The sequence below is a fragment of the Salmo salar genome, chromosome 20 (assembly GCF_965601325.2).
Source record: "Salmo salar chromosome 20, fSalSal1, whole genome shotgun sequence".
In the NCBI taxonomy this organism is placed as follows: Eukaryota; Metazoa; Chordata; class Actinopteri; order Salmoniformes; family Salmonidae; genus Salmo; species Salmo salar.
This window is the reverse complement of record NC_138310.1, coordinates 2215060-2224254: the sequence shown is the minus strand read 5'-3', so window position 1 is coordinate 2224254 and position 9195 is coordinate 2215060.

Genomic DNA, 9195 nt, shown 5'->3' with positions numbered 1-9195 from the left:
TTACTGTACCTTATTTACATAAGTTTCCAGACCCTTTGCTATGAGACTCGAAATTGAGCTCAGGTGCATCCTATTTCCATTGACCATCCTTGAGATGATACTACAACCTGATAGGAGTCCACCTGCAGTAAATTCAACTGATTAGACATGATTTGGAAAGGCAACCACCTGTCAATATAAGGTGAGGTTAAAGAAATCGTCCGTAAGGCTCAGAGACAGGATTGTTTCGAGGCATAGATCTGGCAAAGTGTACCAAAATATTTCTGCATCATTGAAGGTCCACAAGAGCACAGTGGCCTCCATCATTCTTAAATGGAAGAAGTTTGGAACCAACAAGACTCTTCCTACAGATGGCCTCCTGGCCAAACTGAGCAATCGAGGGAAAAGGGCCTTGGTCAGGGAAGTGACCAAGAACCTGATAATCACTGCAGAGTTCCTCTGTGGAGATGTGAGAACCTTCCAGAAGGACAACCAGCACCCCACCAATCAGGCCTTATGGTAGAGTGGCCAGACGGAAGCCACTCTTCAGTAAAAGACACATGACAGACCGCTTGGAATTTGCCAAAAGGCACCTAAAGACGCTCAGACCATATGAAACAAGAATCTCTGGTCTGAACTCTTTGGCCTGAATGCCAAGTGTCATGTCTAGAGAAAACCTGGCACAATCTCTATGGTGAAGCATGGTGGTGGCAGCATCATGCTGTGGGGATGTTTTTCAGCAGCAGGGGCTGGGAGACTAGTCAGGATCGAGAGAATGCTTAACAGAGCAAAGTACAGAGAGATCCTTGATCAAAACCTGCTCCAGAGTGCTCAGGACCTCAGAATGAGGCAAAGGTTCACCTTCCAACAGGACAACGACCCTAAGCACACAGCCAAGACAACACAGGAGTGGCTTTGGGACAAGTCTCAGAATGTCCTTGAGTGGCCCAGCCAGAGCCCGGACTTGAACCCGATCAAACATCTCTTGAGAGACCTGAAAATAGCTGTGCAGCGCCGTTCCCCATCCAACCTGACAGAGCTTGAGAGGATCTGCAGAGAAGAATGGGAGAAACTCCCCAAATACAGGTGTGCCAAGCTTGTAGCGTTATACTCAAGGAGATTTGAGGCTGTAACCGCTGCCAAAGGTGCTTCAACAAGTTACTGAGTAAAGGATCTGAATACTTATGTAATTGTGATATTTCATTAATATTTTCTTTGCAAACATTTCTAAAAACCTGTTTTTGCTTTGTCATTTTGGGGTACCATGAACTCCTGAATGACATATGAATTTGACATTTCATAGATAGCTTATCCGCCATTGATTCATCAGAATTTTATCTATATCTCCATTACTGGGAAAAAGGTATGGAAAGAGGCAAGACTCCTCAGTTGAAAAAAACCCTACCACCACCACCCATTGTAGCCTGTGGAACACATAGGAAGAATTATTGACAAGTATCCGTCTCCATCGAGCCAATAGCAGATATTATGTGAGAATCATGTTTCCAGATGAATGGTGAAACAATGCAATCTGGTGCTGCAGAACCTGCTATCTGCAGTGGGGAGACACAGCAAATAAATGTCTGACTTCAGCACCTGTCAGCACCCAAGCCGATACCTTTTGAGTCTGTATCAAAACATAATCATGACACCCATGCATACATTATTGCTACCAGGCTTTCTATCATACCCAAACAACGTGAGCCCCGGGAATATAAATAACAAACACACATTTTGAACTAACTGTACTGGAAGTAATTCATTATTGAATCCGTGTGGAGACAGACTGGAGAATTCTCCTCTGGGTTTACACTGCCATCTAGAGGGGGACTGAGGTGTATGTCTGTGTGTGTGTGTGTGTGTGTGTGTGTGTGTGTGTGTGTGTGTGTGTGTGTGTGTGTGTGTGTGTGTGTGTGTGTGCACGCGCACCCGTGTGTATACTTGCCTGCGTCCATGTCTGAATGGAAGAAACAGATCCCTTTCAAAAGAAAGCAGGAGCAGTGGAATATCAGTACCCAATGATGTTGGCCATCCTGATTTGGTGGCTGGATGTTGTTCCTTCCAGGGGAATGTAGCCTGAACGATTGTTCCCGGTGCCATGGTGTGTCGGTCAGGGCCCAGGCTGCCTGGCCATCCCAGCGGTGCCCTGGTGGAGTGGAGTGTGCCCAGGGCTGCTACGGGCCCTTGCGTCTGGCAGCTGCATCGCCCTCCAGATGGTCCCCGGAATTATGAGTAGGTACAGTGAGTAGACACACACATACACAGAGAGAGAGAGAAACACACACACACAGCAGCCTTCCAGCTCACTGCCCCTGTCAAGGCAAGAAGCCATGCATGAAGTTTTATCAGCTTGTCAACACCAGCAGAGTGATTATCCCTCGGCGGTGGAGAGGCACTGCAGATAGATTTTTCTCATTTTTGGTATCTGGTAACAGCTCAACAGTTTCCGGCCTCCCCTGGCGTGCTGATGTCTCTCTCCTGTCTGTGGTGTGGTCCTCCCTGTCCCTGACACCTTTAAGACTACCTCGCTCCCTCTCTCCCCTGACATTTTGTCACCAGGCACAAGGAGTCTTTCTGTATTATTAACTAGTCCCCTTCCCACTCACAGGCAGATACACACACCTTCCTCTCTCTGCAGATGCTTTGAGTCAAGGTACAAGGAGTTTTTCTGTTTTGTAAACAACAGGCATGCTCTCCCTGATATACATGCACAAGTGTGCATGCACCCACACACTCAGCCCCACACACACAACCACCTCCCCTTGGCACCGGCTCTTCCAACCTGTTTTTGTGCCAGACTAATGGTTGTTGGTGTTTAATGCTGGCAAGGCTTAAGATGTCACAGGCTGGACACCTTCCCAGATAGCAGGAACCGGCAGCCATTTTATTTCCGTTCCCCCCTACATGTTTCTCCAGTCTGCATTTAGTTCTTGGTTGGGTGTGTTTGAGTTTGAGAAAACAGGTATAAGATTGCAGGAATTAGTTAAGAAGTCACTGATGCTGGTGCTTTGGCCACTCTCCTCTATGAACCTCTCCTCTCCTGTAGCTGAGACTCATAGAGAACGGCCGCCACACCACACAGCACAGCACCGACAGGAAAGGAAACTTTTAATTGGCTACACGAAGCACAGCTGTGTTTTGTTGTTCTCTGAAAAAAAAAAAATATCTATTTGCCAGAAGTGCAGACTGCAGTAATACTGAGGCAACACCTGAAACTAATACCAAACAGAAAAATGTGTCCTAACTAGTCCCCTATACCCTTATAGTGAACTACTTGGTCCTGGTCAAAAGTAGTTCCCTATATAGGGAACAGAGTGCCGTTTGGAACTAAACCTATGGATTTAATGAAGCACATTCATATCGGAGCTATCAATCAGATTTTATCTGAAGCACAGTGGACCGTTTATCTGTAAACCAAGGGAGGAGTAGAATCCCTCCCTCCTCTAAATAGTATCAACATCATCGTCTGTTCGGAGATGGAACATCATAAATATGCTTATTCATTCAGTGTGACTCTGGTGTTGCAGAGGGTGGAATGTTGAACAGATTCCTGTTCCAATCAGTCAACTGTGGATACGTCTGAAATGGCAAACTATTCCCTATATAGTGCACTACTTTTGACCAGGCCCCATAGGGCTCTGTTCAAAAGTAGTGCACTATATAAGGGGTAGGGTAGGGTGCCATTTGCACCATTTTACAAATCATTATTCAGATGGGATTGGTTTTATTCACCCTCCCTCTGAGCTTTACTGTATAAACGTTTTACAGGGGGGTGCTGTGAGGCTTTTTGTTATTTTGTATTATGTATGCCGCCCCCTGGACAGTACTTGAACAGTCCCAGAGTCCCCCACAATAGGCTTATGACTGCAGACGGAGGAAGTGCTATTTTATTTTTCCTTTGCTTTTTCTCTGGCTCTCTGGGATTCACTTCACGGTCATAAAGAAAATGAAATCCACCTGAATGGGGCCTTTTGGGTAATTTGCATGCCAGTAGTGCTCTGAAATGAAATGAGATATGACACGCCAATTTAATTACGGCTTCAGGAGGGCTTCACAATTGTCTTCCGTTATAGAATAAATATTGAATAAAGGATTCTCTCCTGCTTTCCTTCTCTCTGCCTCTGTTCCTTCTCTCTCTCTGCCTCAATTCCTTCTCTGTCTCTCTGCCTCAATTCCTTCTCTCTCTCTGCCTCAATTCCTTCTCTCTCTCTGCCTCTGTTGCTCCTCTCTCTCTGCCTCAATTCCTTCTCTCTCTCTCTGCCTCCGTTCCTTCTCTCTCTCTGCCTCAATTCCTTCTCTCTCTCTGCCTCTGTTCCTCCTCTCTCTCCATTTTTTTCTATATCTCTCAAAAACACTCTCTCGCCCTTCCTCTCAATATTGTCTTTCTCTCTACCCCTCCCTCCAAGCATGTTTTCTTTCCCTCTCTTCTTTCTCTCTCTCCTCTCTCCTCTCTCCACCCCCCCACCCCTCGTCTCCATCTCTCCACTTCACTTCCCAGTCAGTCCCTCCACTCAGTATTCAGTAAACACCAGGTGATGGTGATTGGTGATGCATATCGTGCTGTGGGGGGGCCAGCTCAGAGACCTGCTTTGAGAGGTCTCACATTCATGAGTTTCCACCCAGGTCCTGGCCAAGCTGAATGTGAGGTTACCACAAGTTAGTATGCATACCCACGCTCCCCACAATAATGACCTCTGAAAATACACACCATTTTGAAAGCAATAGGCTTTGGAAAATGTAAATGGGGACACTCGGGGCATGGGCACACCTTTACAGCAGAGGGGAGACAAACCAGTGGGGAGGAGGGCTGACAGTGTACGCGTGCGTGTGCACGCATGAATGTGTTTGAGAGACTTCACACACTGCCTCCCTTCATCCGCCAGCAGGCAGTGTGTGGACTCTGACCCCTCCGCTCCTCCGTTACCCCCGAGGGTCCATTGGGTCAGCCTCTTAGAAAACCTCACCTCTCTGAGAGTCTCTGTGAGAGCTTCCCCACTGAGAGGAATAGGCCTGCTTAGGAATTCACAGCCCATGTTTAACCACCACCGCAACTCAGAAAAAAAATGAAGGTGAAGAAGAAGAGGAAGAAGCATTATCTCAACAAAGTGTGGCATCATTGAGTCAAATGAACATCTGGTCGCCTCCACTCATAGTGCGTCGCTTGAAAGAGTTGTCAACATATTTATTATCCGCTTCTACTCACTTAAACGACTATTCTCAGAACCACACACACACACACACCCACACCCACACACACACACACACACACACACACACACACACACACACACACACACACACACACACACACACACTACAGACAGGCCATTAGGGCACTTCCTCTCTGAACCCATTCTTTCATCCCGTTCTCTTTCAGGGTCCTCAAACTTCCATTTTCTAATGGCTCACTCATGTGAATCATTACAATATAGCCTTAAGAAAGGGTGACAGCGCTTGCCAGCTTGACGCATTGTTAACACCATGTCGCAGAGTGAGCGGACACAGAGCTTCATCCAAAATGGTGGGCTATTCCCTACAAAGTGCACTATGTTTGACCATGGCATGGGACAATGGTCAAAAGTAGCGCACTATGTAGGGAATAGGCTGCCATTTGGGATGCAGCCAGGACCTGCCAGAGGATTAATCCGCCTCACAACACAGAAGGTCAGGAGCCGTCGATGTCGCGCTGCAATTCTAATCAGATGCCTACCAACGCTGACAGTCAGTACAGGCAGGAAGGAGAAATTAATATTACACAAGTCTTCTATTTTCATTCCTCTTCTCTTTTTTTCTTGTCCAGTGAATGATTCATGTGTCATGAATACATTAACGGTGTAGCATAGCCGAAAGAGGAAGAATGGAAGATTGTACGAGTGAAAGGAAGACAGAGAGAGAGAGATTAGGCGAAAGATTTGAGGTGATTAGGCAGCGAGTCCAGGGGATCTCCCAAACAAGCTCTTTCGACAACAGCAATCTCTGATTCCATATTTCTGTCAATTTTCGAAGGCTTCTATTGAGATGCTGTGTTTTGATCAGTTTCCATCTCTGTGTGTGTGTGTGTGTGTGTGTGTGTGTGTGTGTGTGTGTGTGTGTGTGTGTGTGTGTGTGTGTGTGTGTGTGTGTGTGTGTGTGTGTGTGTGTGTGTGTGTGTGTGTGTGTGTGTGTGTGTGTGTGGTGTGTGTGTGTGTGTGTGTGTGTGTGTGTGTGTGTGTGTGTGCAAGCCAATGGTTTACCGTAATGAGATGAACACCTCCCAGCACTAACCCTTAGCCGTGATTGAAGGCATCAGAAGGACTGGAAAAAAAGTATGACAGATTTCATTTTTTCAATCTAATTGGACTGCATGGAGTTGGTATGTGTTGCCAGGCGAATTCCATGCCTTGCATGTTAACATACAGTATATGCAGGCCTACTTCTCTTACAGGGAGGCATGGGTCCTTCATAGCAGTAGCAGTTTCTGATACACAATGAACATGGTGCTGTGCATTCAATCAAACATGGACTGGTGATGCCAATAGCATACAGTAGGCTATATACCAACCTCTCTGTGACCCATGAGCTCTCTAACGCTTAAAAAAGCTAGAATACACTGTAAGACTGTTGACGCTAATAGCATACAGGATGAACCAGCCTCTCTGACTCCATATTCCCACTAATTAAAGAAAGAAGGTGGCTTCTCTCTCTGGAGGCGACAGCTGACTTCAGGTCTCATGGTCTGAGAGAAGGTTACTGACTTAACCGTTTGAGGACACTGTGCTATCGTTCTGCCATTCATTTCCGCTTCGCCGGCTCCTTATAGAGCGCAAACGATTATTAAAAGGGCAAATATGATTCTGAGACCTGACAAAGTAAACCTTTCAATGTGAAAAGAGTTGTAAAAGACGTGGGAAGATGTCTCCTCAGTTATGTAGCTATGACTATACAATTTGACTTATCTTTTGTGGTTTGGCCTTGGCGGTCACTTCCCGTGGAATGGAATGGAAGGGAAAAAACAACCTTGAATCATTTGAATGTGAATGGAGTTTAGATTCATCTTTTCAGTTATCATTCCCAACAGAGCTGGAAAAATGGGGAGGAAGGGAGTGGGGATTTTCAGTCCATAAACTGGAGCAAATTAAAACCTCCAGGCAGCAATGACTGCATAGAGACATACTCAACCTTGATAAATATTTCATTTTTCCATTCAGAGGTAGCCTACTGTACAGCTGGACTTGATTCATGGTGTACTAAATCTACCTTTAAGTGGAGCACAGAGATGTAGTCCAGAATAAGTACTGTACATATGTAGGATATTCATTTGATCCAGTTTTCGACAGCAGGAAAAGAATCCTGCAGCAACAGGAAATGTGAATTATTATGTGGATTATAATTCATGGACATTTGTATAAGGAAAAATCAAGTCTGAAAATTCAAAGTGGAAATGACAAACTTCAGAAGCCTTTTTAAACCTCAAATACACTACAAGTTTAACATTTCCTGCATTGCAGGAAAGTACTCCTGCAACAGGGTGATCAAATTAAGATCCTACATCTGTAGTTTAGTGATGTCGCCGGAGGGTAGGGCTGCCGTCTTATCGGCTCTCAGCCAATCATGCTATTTTGTTAGTTTTTCGCGTTGTTCGTAACTTGTTTTGTACATAATGTTGCTGCTACCATCTCTTATGACCGAAAAGAGCTTCAGGACATCAGAACTGGGATTATTCAACTCAAATTGAATGAGGAGTTCTTCGTCAATGAATCGGACACAAGGGATATACAGCAGACACCCAACCAGGCCCCGATCCCCGTGATTTGCTGGAGAAGGAAACTGAGATTTCGAGGCAAAAGATCAGGGTGTCTTGCGAGGATCAGGCGATGAGTGGCTAATCGGCCCTTGCCTTCCATTCTGCTAGCTAATGTTCTGGAAAATAAATGGGATGAACTGAAAGCATGTATATCCTACCAACGGGACATTAAAAATGTTAGTATTTTGTTTCACCGAGTCGTGGCTTAACAATGACATTAAGAACATACACTCTATCGGCAAGACAGAACAGCAATCTCTGGTAAGACATGGGGCGGGGGCCTATGAATTTAAGTAAACAACAGCTAGTGCATGATATCTAAGGAAGTATCAAGGTTTTGCTCGCCTGAGGTAGAGTATCTCATGATAAGCTGTAGACCACACTATCTATTTTTCGTAGCTGTCTACATTCCACCACAGAGCGAGGTTGGCACTAAATGAGCTGTATTCTGCCATAAGCAAACAGGAAAACGCTCATCCAGAGGTGGCACTCCTAGTGGCTGGTGACTTTAATGCAGGGAAACTTAAATCAGTTTTATCGAATTTCTATCAGCATGTTAAATGTGCAACCAGAGGGAAACAAATTCTAGACCACCTTTACTTCACAAACAGAGACATGTACAAAGCTCTCCCTCGCTCTCCATTTGGCAAATCTGACCATAACTCTATCCTCCTGATTCCTGCTTTCAAGCAAAAATGTAAGCAGGAAGCACCAGTGACTCGGTCTATAAACAAGTGTTCAGATGAAGCAGATGCTAAACTACAGGACTGTTTTGCTAGCACAGACTGGAATATGTTCCGGAATTCTTCCGATGGCATTGAGGAGTACACCACATCAGTCACTGGCTTTATCAATAAGTGCATCGAGGACGTCGTCCCCACTGTGACTGTACGTACATACCCCAACAAGAAGCCATGTATTACAGGCAACATTCGTACTGAGCTAAAGAGTAGAGCTGCGCTTTCAAGGAGCGGGACTCTAACCCGGAAGCTTATAAGAAATCCCGCTATGCCCTACAATGAACCATCAAACAGGCAAAGTGTCAATACAGGACCAAGATCGAATCGTACTACACCGGCTCCGATGAACGTCCAATGTGGCAGGGCTTACAAACCATTACAGACTACAAAGGGAAGCACAGCCGAGAGCTTCCCAGTGACACGAGCCTACCAGACGAGCTAAATAACTTCAATGCTCGCTTCGAGGCAAGTAACACTGAAACATGCAGGAGAGCATTATCTGTTCCGGATGATGTCAACATTCACAAGGCCACTGGGCCAGACGGATTACCAGGGCGTGTACTCCGAGCATGCGCTGACCAACTGGCAAGTGTCTTCAATGACATTTTCAACCTCTCTCTGTCTGAGTCTGTAATACCAACATGTTTCAAGCAGACCACCATAGTCCCTGTGCCCAAGAACACTAAGGTAACC